General features: G+C 55.6%; 3 non-coding genes across 3 annotated transcripts; 1 reads left to right on the top strand and 2 right to left on the bottom strand.

Annotated features, from left to right (window-relative positions):
* Window positions 1–545: 545 nt before the first annotated feature.
* On the bottom strand, window positions 546–698 carry LOC140214628 (5.8S ribosomal RNA). Its single transcript, XR_011891565.1, has one exon. It is a non-coding gene; the product is annotated as a 5.8S ribosomal RNA (ribosomal RNA).
* A 1574-nt stretch (window positions 699–2272) lies between these two features.
* Window positions 2273–4087, bottom strand: LOC140214624 (small subunit ribosomal RNA). Its single transcript, XR_011891561.1, has one exon. It is a non-coding gene; the product is annotated as a small subunit ribosomal RNA (ribosomal RNA).
* Window positions 4088–9473: 5386 nt separating this feature from the next.
* On the top strand, window positions 9474–9665 carry LOC140214631 (U2 spliceosomal RNA). The gene has a single exon (XR_011891568.1). It is a non-coding gene; the product is annotated as a U2 spliceosomal RNA (small nuclear RNA).
* Window positions 9666–12500: the final 2835 nt, after the last annotated feature.

The raw sequence follows: 12500 nt of genomic DNA, 5'->3' as shown, positions 1-12500 counted from the left end.
CCACCCTTCTCCTCCCCGCTCCTCGCAAGAATCTGCCGATTCCCATTCCTGCGACGAAGCCCGGAAGGGCGCCCACACAGCTGCGGTGACGTGAACGAGCGACCAGCTCTGGAGCTCGACGTACTTCGAAGGCAAACAGCGCAAATTGCGATCGCGCTGGCTTTGCGCACGGCGCGGGAATCGGCCGGCGTTTCATTCCCACGTTTTCCGTGCACGCAAGCGTGCGCTTCCGACTCTCTCGCAAACGTGCGCGCTACATGGCAACAGACGTTCGCGCCTCGTGCTTGGACCGCTCTTTCCCTGCAGGTATCCGACTCCATCCTGCGGCGGTCTTACTAGAGGCGCGCACTCGTCACGCTGCAGTAGTATTGCCTCGTTTCCGTCTTTTCGAAGAATTGGCACAACGGTTTGCCACCGTCTCCCTCTCGTGAGGCCGCTGGCGCGTGGCTTTAGCGCTCAACGTACTGTCCATGATGCCGACGCGGTCAAAACGAGTCGACGGACGCACGTTCCCTGTGCGCCGAAGTCTCTCTTGATATGTGATCCGACCCTCAGACAGACGAAGCCAAGGGAAGACCCAAGGCCGCAATGTGCGTTCAAAGAATCAGTGCTCAGTGTGTCCTGCAATTCACACCAAGTCTCGCAGCTGGCTGCGTTCTTCATCGACCCGAGAACCGAGTGATCCACCGCTTAGAGTCGTGAAAAATAGTTTGTTCAATTCAGTACAGTACAACCAGGGTTTTAGGCACGTGGCGTCTCCCTGTGTGTGGTTTCGAAGAGCGCCTTTCGGCGTGCGCTCCTCCAGTCTCGCTCTTTCGGCGGCCGCGTCTCAGCAGCTGAAAGCCTAATGGCACTCCACTCCTGCTACTCGCGCGTGTGTTTTGCGCCCACGCCTTCCTCGCTTGCCCTCGAGGCACCTTATGCCGTTTGCGCGCACTCGAAGCCGGTTTTACCTGCCAACCATCCACCGGACCCGTGTGTCTCGTGTGCACGTTCACATCGCTCCACTAAAAATTGCAAAGAGCGACAGAGCCATGATTAGGGCTAAGCCGCTGTGGAGTCTTTAACGGCTACACGGCCACGGGCAGGGCTTCACCCCCATCGACGTGCTTCGCTTCAGTCAGCAGTAGGTTCATAGAAGGGCCTCAAACACACACACACTTTCGCATCGGCAGATCGCCGCAGCATAACCGCTGTTGATCCAACAGCCTACTTGAGACGAAAGACAAGAGCCCGGCGCGCGTACTCGCGCAGCTCTCCAAAACCACTCGGCCAGTGCCAGGGACGGCTCCCTGCGCCGGCGCCACAACAAGTCTACTTGAGGCGGAAGACGAAGCCAGCAAGGGCCTGGCCGCAAGTGCGTTCGAAACCGGGACTACAGTCCCTCGTCTGTCCGTACTTCCTCTTTCGACGTGCGGCGCCTTCCCAAAGCGCACAAGTCCGCTAACCGCAGAACGCTTCCGACGTAGCAAAGCCGCGTTTCCTTCGGTACTTCGCAGCAACGCCGCCTTTCCCTCGGCGGCGGGCGAATAGCCTGCAGACGTCGTCGCATTAAACCGCGATCTCGACACCTCGCGCGTCACGAGCAGGAGCCGACCGGCAGCCTCCGGCCCTTTCGGACTCGGTGGCATTTGCCGCGGAGGACGGGAGAGCACTTTAGGCCACGGTTCCTTCCGTACTTGGCAGCCGCACCCTCATACCGACAGTTCCATGACCGACCGAGCGCCACACCGTTCCTTTAGTACTTGGGTGGCAACAAAGTCGGGTCGTTACTCCATACTCGCCGCAGGAAGCGACCGGCAGCCGCCAGCCTTTTCAGACTCGGCAGCGTTTGCCGCGGAGGACGGGAGAGCGCTCGCACCACGGTTCCGTGTGTGTACTAAGCGGCAGCGGCATTAGCTCTCGACCGTCAGTTCCTTGACCGACCGCACGCTTCGCCGTTCCCCTCGTACTGGGCAAAGCAGCAGGTCGGGTCGTCTTACTCCCATTCCGCGCAAGAGCGCCAAAGCGGACAGAAAGCCCACCCAGTGTGCGTTACGCCGTTTCTACCCGCGGGCGCGGCCAAGCCAACCGTCCAAGGTTGCAGCCGGCGTCCACTGGGCGCAACAAATTTGGCACGGGGCGCCCCTCAAAATTCAGGCAGTCCCCGGCATGTTCGGGTATAGCCGTCCCCGCGTCCAAGCGGGGCCAGCGGCGGAAAGCGTCGGGCGCAGCGAGCTGCTTCACCCACACGGGGTAGAAACAATGGCGCTCGCCACCCTTCACAATCCGGTAATGATCCTTCCGCAGGTTCACCTACGGAAACCTTGTTACGACTTTTACTTCCTCTAAATGATCAAGTTTGGTCATCTTTCCAACAGACCGGCGCAACCGAAAGGCCGCGCCGGACATCGGTCCGAAGACCTCACTAAATCATTCAATCGGTAGTAGCGACGGGCGGTGTGTACAAAGGGCAGGGACGTAATCAACGCGAGCTTATGACTCGCGCTTACTGGGAATTCCTCGTTCAAGGGGAACAATTGCAAGCCCCTATCCCAATCACGAAAGAAGTTCCACGGGTTACCCAGTCCTTTCAGACAGGGATAAAGACACGCTGCTTCCTTCAGTGTAGCGCGCGTGCGGCCCCGGACATCTAAGGGCATCACAGACCTGTTATTGCTCTGTTTCGTGCGGCTAGGAGCCGCTTGTCCCTCTAAGAAGGTTGTAAGGTGCTGGGAACCCCGCACCTATTTAATAGGCTAGAGTCTCGTTCGTTATCGGAATTAACCAGACAAATCGCTCCACCAACTAAGAACGGCCATGCACCACCATCCACCGAATCAAGAAAGAGCTCTCAATCTGTCAATCCTCCCAGTGTCCGGGCCGGGTAAGTTTTCCCGTGTTGAGTCAAATTAAGCCGCAGGCTCCACTCCTGGTGGTGCCCTTCCGTCAATTCCTTTAAGTTTCAGCTTTGCAACCATACTTCCCCCGGAACCCAAACACTTTGGTTTCCCGGAAGCTGCCCGCCGAGTCATTTGAGTAACTCAGGCGGATCGCTGGTTGGCATCGTTTATGGTCAGAACTAGGGCGGTATCTGATCGCCTTCGAACCTCTGACTTTCGTTCTTGATCAAAGAAAACATTCTTGGCAAATGCTTTCGCAGTAGTTCGTCTTGCGACGGTCCAAGAATTTCACCTCTAGCGCCGCAATACGAATGCCCCCGTCTGTCCCTCTTAATCATTACCTCGTATTCCAAAAACCAACAGAACAGAAACGAGGTCTTGTTCTATTATTCCATGCAAGTTTATTCAGGCGACTCGCCTGCGTTGAGCACTCTAATTTTTTCAAAGTAAAAGCACCGGCCTTCTCGAGGCACACAATGAAGTGCACCAAGAAAGGACCGGCATGATGTTCAGTCCGAGCCGTCGCATCGGGTAGATGCACTACTCGTCTGGAACTGAGATCCAACTACGAGCTTTTTAACCGCAGCAGCTTTAGTATACGCTATTGGAGCTGGAATTACCGCGGCTGCTGGCACCAGACTTGCCCTCCAATTGATCCTCGTTAAAGGATTTAGAGTGTACTCATTTCAATTACGGGGCCTCAAAAGAGTCCCGTATTGTTATTTTTCGTCACTACCTCCCCGTGCCGGGAGTGGGTAATTTGCGCGCCTGCTGCCTTCCTTGGATGTGGTAGCCGTTTCTCAGGCTCCCTCTCCGGAATCGAACCCTGATTCTCCGTTACCCGTAACAACCATGGTAAGCAAGTAACCTACCATCGAAAGTTGATAAGGCAGACACTTGAAAGAAACGTCGCCGGCTCGTGGCCATGCGATCAGCACAAAGTTATCCAGAGTCACCACACAATACGGGCCGAAACCCGATCGATCTTGGTCTAATAAAAGCACCCGTCGCCCAAAGGGCTTCAGGCTCACTGCATGTATTAGCTCTAGAATTGCCACAGTTATCCAAGTAGGAAGAAACGATCTAAGGAACCATAACTGATTTAATGAGCCATTCGCGGTTTCGCCTTATTTCGGCATGTACTTAGACATGCATGGCTTAATCTTTGAGACAAGCATATGATTACTGGCAGGATCAACCAGGTAATCGTTCAACTGCGCGTCCAGCCTTTCAAGCAGGCCGGACGCCGTTTTTGCGATGCCGAGGCCACCTTCAGGCGCCCCAACACGCTTCGTTCTCGCAAAGGGTAGCACTTTGCACAGTCCGAGACGACGGCGTTCGAGCTCGCTACGGCGCCCTCCCCGCAGGGCCGGGTATCGCCACGCGGCAAGAAGCACGCAACATTCTCGATAGACCGGTTGTGTCGACTCGATCGCGGCTTGCGGTTTCTCTCGAGCCCGCAGCACTGGTGGACCGACCGACACTTGCAACGTAGCCGAGACGGCAAAGCCGCTAGGCGACGGGTCACGCCCGCGCCTTCGGCGCTTTCGTATTTGATTCGTCCGAGGACGATGCGGAACACACTTCGATATCGTGGAAAAAGCGTCGTCCGACAACCAGCCCCTAACGCATCAAGCGGATGAGGCTGCAGACGTCAGCTGTGGGATCCACGGGAGCGATACCGGGGACACGCTTGACGGGCACGAAGCCCGCCGCATATCAAACACCCAGGTCGCTTTGGGGGCGACTGCTCTCTGGGACCCCCATATAATAGCAGCGATAAGTACCCAGACCTCCATGGGGCCGTACTCGTGCCACTTTCGACGAGCGTTTGGCGAAAATCGTGCCGCCTCGTAACGCCGCGAGCAAGATTGAAAGCTTACGTCGGCAGCACAATGCCGAAGTCGTGAAAGCGCAGCGCGTCTACCGAATGCGCGAACGGCAATTTCTCGCTAATGGCCAGTACGGTTTCCTGCACAATTGCCTTTCTGTCGCCCTACGGGGCCCCCGGCCGATCGATTCGAGGCACGCTAGCACGGCCCCTTCGCCATTTCCGAGCACGAGTGCGAACAGTGCGGGCGGCGTGCTCGACGCCCCGGCTGACGTCGTTTCGGACTTTGTCTCTTCGCGTGCTCGCGGCAACGCCGCGGCCAACGACGACGTCTGCGCGGTTCTTTGCCGGTTCCCGGCGTGCTATAGTGCAGCCCTCTGCAGGGTGACACCGGCTCCGTCGTGGCCGTGCGGCGGCTTGTACGCAAAAGTTGCGTCAAAGGCGTCGCGCTCGCGCCGCCCCGGCACACGCGGTTTCGGACTTTGTCTCTTCCAGCGCTCGCGTAGTCGTGGGCACGATTGTCGACTTCGGAACGGTGCGCGGACACCGCCACGAGCACGCGCAAGACGAAAATCGCACTACGGTACAATGTCGGCCGGGGCCCTACGGCCCCTTACAGTAGCAGCGATAAGTGCCCAGACCTCCATGGGGCCGTACTCGTGCGACGCGGCGGCGTACTGCGCCGAGCCGAGCGCCAATATTTGGCTTTTGCAGGGCGGATTCGAGCTCTGGCGATTGCCGCGGTACCGCCGCTCACCGATTCAAGGCACGCTAGCGCGGCCCCTTCGCCATTTCCGAGCACGCGTGCGAACAGTGCGGGCGGCGTGCTCGACGCCCCGGCTGACGTCGTTTCGGACTTTGTCTCTTCGCGTGCTCGCGGCAACGCCGCGGCCAACGACGACGTCTGCGCGGTTCTTTGCCGGTTCCCGGCGTGCTATAGTGCAGCCCTCTGCAGGGTGACACCGGCTCCGTCGTGGCCGTGCGGCGGCTTGTACGCAAAAGTTGCGTCAAAGGCGTCGCGCTCGCGCCGCCCCGGCACACGCGGTTTCGGACTTTGTCTCTTCCAGCGCTCGCGTAGTCGTGGGCACGATTGTCGACGTCGGAACGGTGCGCGGACTACGCCACGAGCACGCGCAAGCCGAAAATCGCACTACGGTACAATGTCGGCCGGGGCCGTACGGCCCCTTACAGTAGCAGCGATAAGTGCCCAGACCTCCATGGGGCCGTACTCGTGCGACGCGGCCGCGTACTGCGCCGAGCCGAGCGCCAATATTTGGCTTTTGCAGGGCGGATTCGAGCTCTGGCGATCGCCGCGGTACCGCCGCTCACCGATTCAAGGCACGCTAGCGCGGCCCCTTCGCCATTTCCGAGCACGCGTGCGAACAGTGCGGGCGGCGTGCTCGACGCCCCGGCTGACGTCGTTTCGGACTTTGTCTCTTCGCGTGCTCGCGGCAACGCCGCGGCCAACGACGACGTCTGCGCGGTTCTTTGCCGGTTCCCGGCGTGCTATAGTGCAGCCCTCTGCAGGGTGACACCGGCTCCGTCGTGGCCGTGCGGCGGCTTGTACGCAAAAGTTGCGTCAAAGGCGTCGCGCTCGCGCCGCCCCGGCACACGCGGTTTCGGACTTTGTCTCTTCCAGCGCTCGCAACCATGTCGGGGCCGACGCCGACGACTGCGTGGTGTTTCAACGATTGCCGGCGTGACACAATGCAGCTGCGTGCGGGATGCCAGCGATTCCGTCGTGTCCGTGCGGCGGCTTGTACGCAAAAGTTGCGTCAAAGGCGTCGCGCTCGCGCCGCCCCGGCACACGCGGTTTCGGACTTTGTCTCTTCCAGCGCTCGCGTAGTCGTGGGCACGATTGTCGACGTCGGAACGGTGCGCGGACTACGCCACGAGCACGCGCAAGCCGAAAATCGCACTACGGTACAATGTCGGCCGGGGCCGTACGGCCCCTTACAGTAGCAGCGATAAGTGCCCAGACCTCCATGGGGCCGTACTCGTGCGACGCGGCGGCGTACTGCGCCGAGCCGAGCGCCAATATTTGGCTTTTGCAGGGCGGATTCGAGCTCTGGCGATCGCCGCGGTACCGCCGCTCACCGATTCAAGGCACGCTAGCGCGGCCCCTTCGCCATTTCCGAGCACGCGTGCGAACAGTGCGGGCGGCGTGCTCGACGCCCCGGCTGACGTCGTTTCGGACTTTGTCTCTTCGCGTGCTCGCGGCAACGCCGCGGCCAACGACGACGTCTGCGCGGTTCTTTGCCGGTTCCCGGCGTGCTATAGTGCAGCCCTCTGCAGGGTGACACCGGCTCCGTCGTGGCCGTGCGGCGGCTTGTACGCAAAAGTTGCGTCAAAGGCGTCGCGCTCGCGCCGCCCCGGCACACGCGGTTTCGGACTTTGTCTCTTCCAGCGCTCGCGTAGTCGTGGGCACGATTGTCGACTTCGGAACGGTGCGCGGACACCGCCACGAGCACGCGCAAGACGAAAATCGCACTACGGTACAATGTCGGCCGGGGCCGTACGGCCCCTTACAGTAGCAGCGATAAGTGCCCAGACCTCCATGGGGCCGTACTCGTGCGACGCGGCGGCGTACTGCGCCGAGCCGAGCGCCTATATTTGGCTTTTGCAGGGCGGATTCGAGCTCTGGCGATTGCCGCGGTACCGCCGCTCACCGATTCAAGGCACGCTAGCGCGGCCCCTTCGCCATTTCCGAGCACGCGTGCGAACAGTGCGGGCGGCGTGCTCGACGCCCCGGCTGACGTCGTTTCGGACTTTGTCTCTTCGCGTGCTCGCGGCAACGCCGCGGCCAACGACGACGTCTGCGCGGTTCTTTGCCGGTTCCCGGCGTGCTATAGTGCAGCCCTCTGCAGGGTGACACCGGCTCCGTCGTGTCCGTGCGGCGGCTTGTACGCAAAAGTTGCGTCAAAGGCGTCGCGCTCGCGCCGCCCCGGCACACGCGGTTTCGGACTTTGTCTCTTCCAGCGCTCGCAACCATGTCGGGGCCGACGCCGACGACTGCGTGGTGTTTCAACGATTGCCGGCGTGACACAATGCAGCTGCGTGCGGGATGCCAGCGATTCCGTCGTGGCGGTGCGGCGGCTTGTACGCAAAAGTTGCGTCAAAGGCGTCGCGCTCGCACCGCCCCGGCACACGTGGTTTCGGACTTTGTCTCTTCGAGCGCTCGCAGCGATGTCGAGGCGATCGCTTACGTCTGCACGGTTTCCGGTGTGCTACAATGCAGCAGTCTGCCGCACTACACCTCTTGGTTGCCGAGGCCAGCACGGCAATTTACTGAAGCGAGCGCATTGCGCCCAGGCGGCAGCGGACTTTGTGCTTTCGGGAGTGCTCTTGCTGTAAAATTTGAACGGCTGCAGCTGCGCGAAGCAAGTGTACCTATTTTCACTCTCTCTCTGTCTGCCTTTGAGGCGACTGTAATTTCACTTTAAACGCAACTGGAGGCGGGAGCAACCTGATGAGAGTAGGTGGACTTCGGTACATGTTGTAATTTAGAAATTGCTTTCAAGCTTTGAGGACATACACCTTCGCGCCATCTGCTTTCCCCGTCTCTTTGGCACTTTATAGTATGTGCTGCATGCTCTGCATTCCAAAGAAACACGCCTGTGTCTCTCCCTCTCTCACGTTCTTCTTCTTTTTGTAGCTGCTGTTGTAGAAGATGCTATGCTCTTTAATCGCTGTAACATAGAGTGCTTGCACAAGCCAACAACTGTTGCGCGTTTTTTTTTTTTTTTTTTCTCTTCCCAAGACGTTTCTGCCATTATTCACTAACTCTCGTTCTTAGTATGCAATGGAGCGTTAGCTCGCGCCATCTACCTTTCTTTCTGTATTGCAAAGTCCGCAGGTTTTCCTAGTTCCGTACACAGATGGCGCTAATGCGTTTTGGCGCCAGGTTCGAACGACCTCGCTGTACTCGTGTTTCCCATTTGAATGTTTCAAAGGGGTTTGCGACAGGGGGTGGTTCTTGTGCAAGGCTGAGCTTTCCAGCTGCGTTTAAGCTATGCTAGCATGTGTGCGTATATATATATATATATATATATAAATACACAAACACACACACACACACACACACACACACATGCATATATACATACACACACACGGTAATGGTAAAGATGATGAGGTAGCACTTTTTTTTTTTTTTTTACAATGCCTGTGTTTCAGATGGCGATCTTTCTCCCCTCTATGTTTCCGGTGGGAAGGAGTGTGCAGCGTTTTCTATATTTATTTTGTCATTCACTTCTATGTTGCTCGTCTTCGTACATGGGGCATGCTACCTAATTCTACCGGTCGAATCGACACGTTGCGATCCGTCCCGGCCTGTGCCGTATCAAAATTTTCAGTGGGCCTTGCGGTAAATAAAAAGAAATGAAGGAAATGCGCGTAGTATATTACAATTGCACACGGGCTTGAAACGAAGCCCTCAAGGAAGGTCACCTTGAGCGGTCGCATTCAGACGGAAGTAAGCATTCCCCTGGCGCGTTTTTTTCCGCTCGCCTGTTCCGTTTTCTACGAGGTTGCCTTGGTTGGTTTCGCGTTACAAGCAAGCTTGCACTCGGGTCTCGTTTCTACGCGACAGCGTTTCGTTAACAGCGAAAGACTGAGGCGTTGCGAGTTCATCCGTGAGATAGGGAGCGTTGAGTCTGTACACAGGCTGAATTTTATAATATTGCCCACGCTGTTGCTGAGGTTACCCATGTCGGCAGGGCGCCCACAAGGCAGTAGTACAATGAAGTGAAGTGAAGGACATCGCTTCTCGGCCTTTTGGCTAAGATCAAAGTGTAGTATCTGTTCTTATCAGCTTAATATCTGATACGGGTTCTATATGGACCCACGATATTAAACCTATTTTTGGAAGTTGGCGGAGTGCTTGAAGCCTGCTTCACCTCCGCCGCAGGTCGGCCCGGTATTGCACTACCTCCGGGATCGGCCCCGCTCACTTAGGTGAGACTTCATTCAATCAAAATGAAGAGCACAAGCTCAACGCGAGCAGTGACTTGACACGCACCATTCCTATACTACACGCAACGATGCCGGTTCGCGGACCACGAGAGTAATTAAACTGCCACTCCATCTGTGTGTAGCGTCGCACTTGTTGCGTCGCAAATGGGACAGCCGCTCCAGCAAATTTCTAGTTATGGGCTTCGAGAAAAATTAATGAAAGCAAAAGAAAGAACCAGAATTCCTATTTGTCCGATGTCTCTGAATGATTGTCTCCTGTAAAGAGCCACTTGGGGGGATGGGGGGTAGGATTAGCCGTGGGGTTCGCAATCAATATGAATCCCACTCAAAGCCAACACTGGATTTTGGAGTTCACTATCGCTTGGATCCGTAAACCACCGCGGCCACGCAAGCTCGCCCTGCCGCCGAAATCCGCTGCCCAAGTGGAAGAAAGATTCCCTATGAAAGAAAAATAGAGTGCCCGATTTCTGGCAACTACTGTGCAGCCTTTGTGTACACATTTTCGCAGCAGTGGGACCGAGCGCCTCGAAAACAAACTTGTCGTATGCCCAAATGTGGCGAAATATATTCAAGGGTTAAAAGGTGCCTCATCTTTCTAACCTGTATGTTACGAAGACCTGTTGCTACCTTTTCATCATGAACATCATCATCATCATCATCCTGGCTACGCCCACTGCAGGGCAAAGGCATCTGCCATGATCCTCCAAGTACCCCGGTCAGGTGCCGATTGTCGCCATGTAGTCCCTAATCTAATCTGCCCTCCTAACTTTCTGCCACCCCCTGCTACGCTTCCCTCCTCTTGGAATTCAGTCTGTAACCCTTAATGGCCACCGGTTATCTTCCCCCCAGATTGCATGCCCTGCGCATGCCCATTTGTTTTTCCTGGTTTAAACTTTGGTGTCATTAACGAGCGTTTCTTCTCGCACACCCCAATCTGCTCTATTCCGATCCCCCCGTGACGCCACACCCATCATCCTTCTTTCCAGAGCCCGTTGCGTCGCCCTCAGTTACCCTTCGGTAATCCTCAAAGCTTTTTGTTGGGGCACTCGTGGCATCTTTCTCGTTTAATGAAGTCAAATTTTTTTCAGTTTTGGGGGAAAACTCAATGAGCTAGGCGCGATTGTGTCCCTGGCGCCGCTCTCAACAAGATGGCGGCGCCCATGCTTTTTGCCTGCAGGTTCGGCCCTACGCAGAACACGCCTGCCGGGCAGTGTAGCCACGTTGAAGGGGCAAAGCGTAGTGCAGTGAAGCGCTTGCTCGGGCGAAAAACGCAAATATGAGCCAAACAGGAATTTCCATTATTGGAAATTCCAGTTCAGTTTGCGCATTGCGTTCGCCTAAGGTAAAGAACACAAATGCGAGTGCCACAGCAGTCAAGTCAAAGCTTAGGATTGCGTATCATTTTTTTTTTTTTTTTTCTTTTCGTGCCTTTTACTCCTGGCCTGCGTGGCCCTAGCGCGCATGCACACGAAAGTAATGAAATGCTGAAAACACGAAATAATGCGGTGCGGCTGTATCATATCTATTTTGTGCGCTTTGTTCTTTGTGGACTACAGCGGTGTGCGTCATGAGAAAGTTTCGGTGCCCTTCTTGGGTGACCAGTGAAGCTATATTTAAAACCACATTGATTTGTACGGTTATTGCTACAAACTGCGTGTGGGTGTTTTTCTTTTTCGCTGCCAACGATGGGTTATCGCAACCGCGATCGGTTCTGCTGCTACGCTAGACGCGTGCTTGCCAACGGTTGGCTCTATACGCGACCCGCGACGCGTGGTCGGCACATTCAAGCAGTCAATTGCAAACCGTTCCAAGAAAAAGGATGTACTCCACTTGCCACCTAGTTCGACGATTGTACTTTCTGACCCTCGAGGAAGCGCCGCCTTCCCACGTTTTCTATAATACGATAAGATTCAGAGCGACCGCGACCACTTGTCTTTGTCAATATCTCGGAAACGCTTTCTTTGTTTTCTTTTTTTTTTTTTAAATCCAGATACTCAGACGCGCCCGTGTTCACGCGCACTTGTTCTCTCCGATAAGCAGGGAAGCTCGGTTGGGGTGGTGTCGGGCCTTGCGCATGCGCTGCTGAGCTCGTCGCTTCGCCGGCCGGTCGATGCTGGCGCGGTACTGGTAATGAACTTCGACGTGCATGGTGAAACGTCACTTTGTATTGCCACTGTAGACTAGCAATGCAATGTGTTTGCGAGCGATTGGATAAATGAGAAAGCGTGCACTGTCTACAGTTCATGCCCCTCTAGAGTAGTGGAAATGTTGCTCCAAGTGTTAGGTTTGTAATTTGCGCCTACGAACATGAACTAAACAAAGAAAATGGTCTGCAGCCGCCTTCGCTTCATAAAATTCCCGTACGAAGAAATTTCCGTGCGCGAATGAGAGAGCAAAAGAGAGAAACCATGTTAAGAAGAATGGCTGCCTTTTACGTGATCTCGCGCATGAAACCAGACGATAGATTAATTTTAGCCGTTCATTTTGATTTGCCGAATGTAAACCGGAACACTTTCTCCACGCGGTCTTCAGATTTGAATGGCAATCAATCACATCCTTTCTTTTTTTTTTTTTTTTCTGTTTCTTTCTATCTGGAACCGAAAGAATTCAGAACGCCATTTCAATCTTAGATTCGATTAGATATCGCGACTGGTATGCTGAAATATCACGCCTTATCTGGTGTTAACCTTCTTGATCACGGCAATAAAAAATCGCCAGTTCCCGAACTTTAATCGCGCCGAAGATGAACCGATATGCTGGATTCTTATTGTCATGATTTTATAGAAAGCGCTGGTTCTATGGCTAGCTTTGAG

Source organism: Dermacentor andersoni, unplaced genomic scaffold, assembly GCF_023375885.2.
Source record: "Dermacentor andersoni unplaced genomic scaffold, qqDerAnde1_hic_scaffold ctg00000517.1, whole genome shotgun sequence".
In the NCBI taxonomy this organism is placed as follows: Eukaryota; Metazoa; Arthropoda; class Arachnida; order Ixodida; family Ixodidae; genus Dermacentor; species Dermacentor andersoni.
The sequence above is the reverse complement of the archived record's forward strand: the minus strand, read 5'-3'. Positions and strand labels throughout refer to the sequence as shown.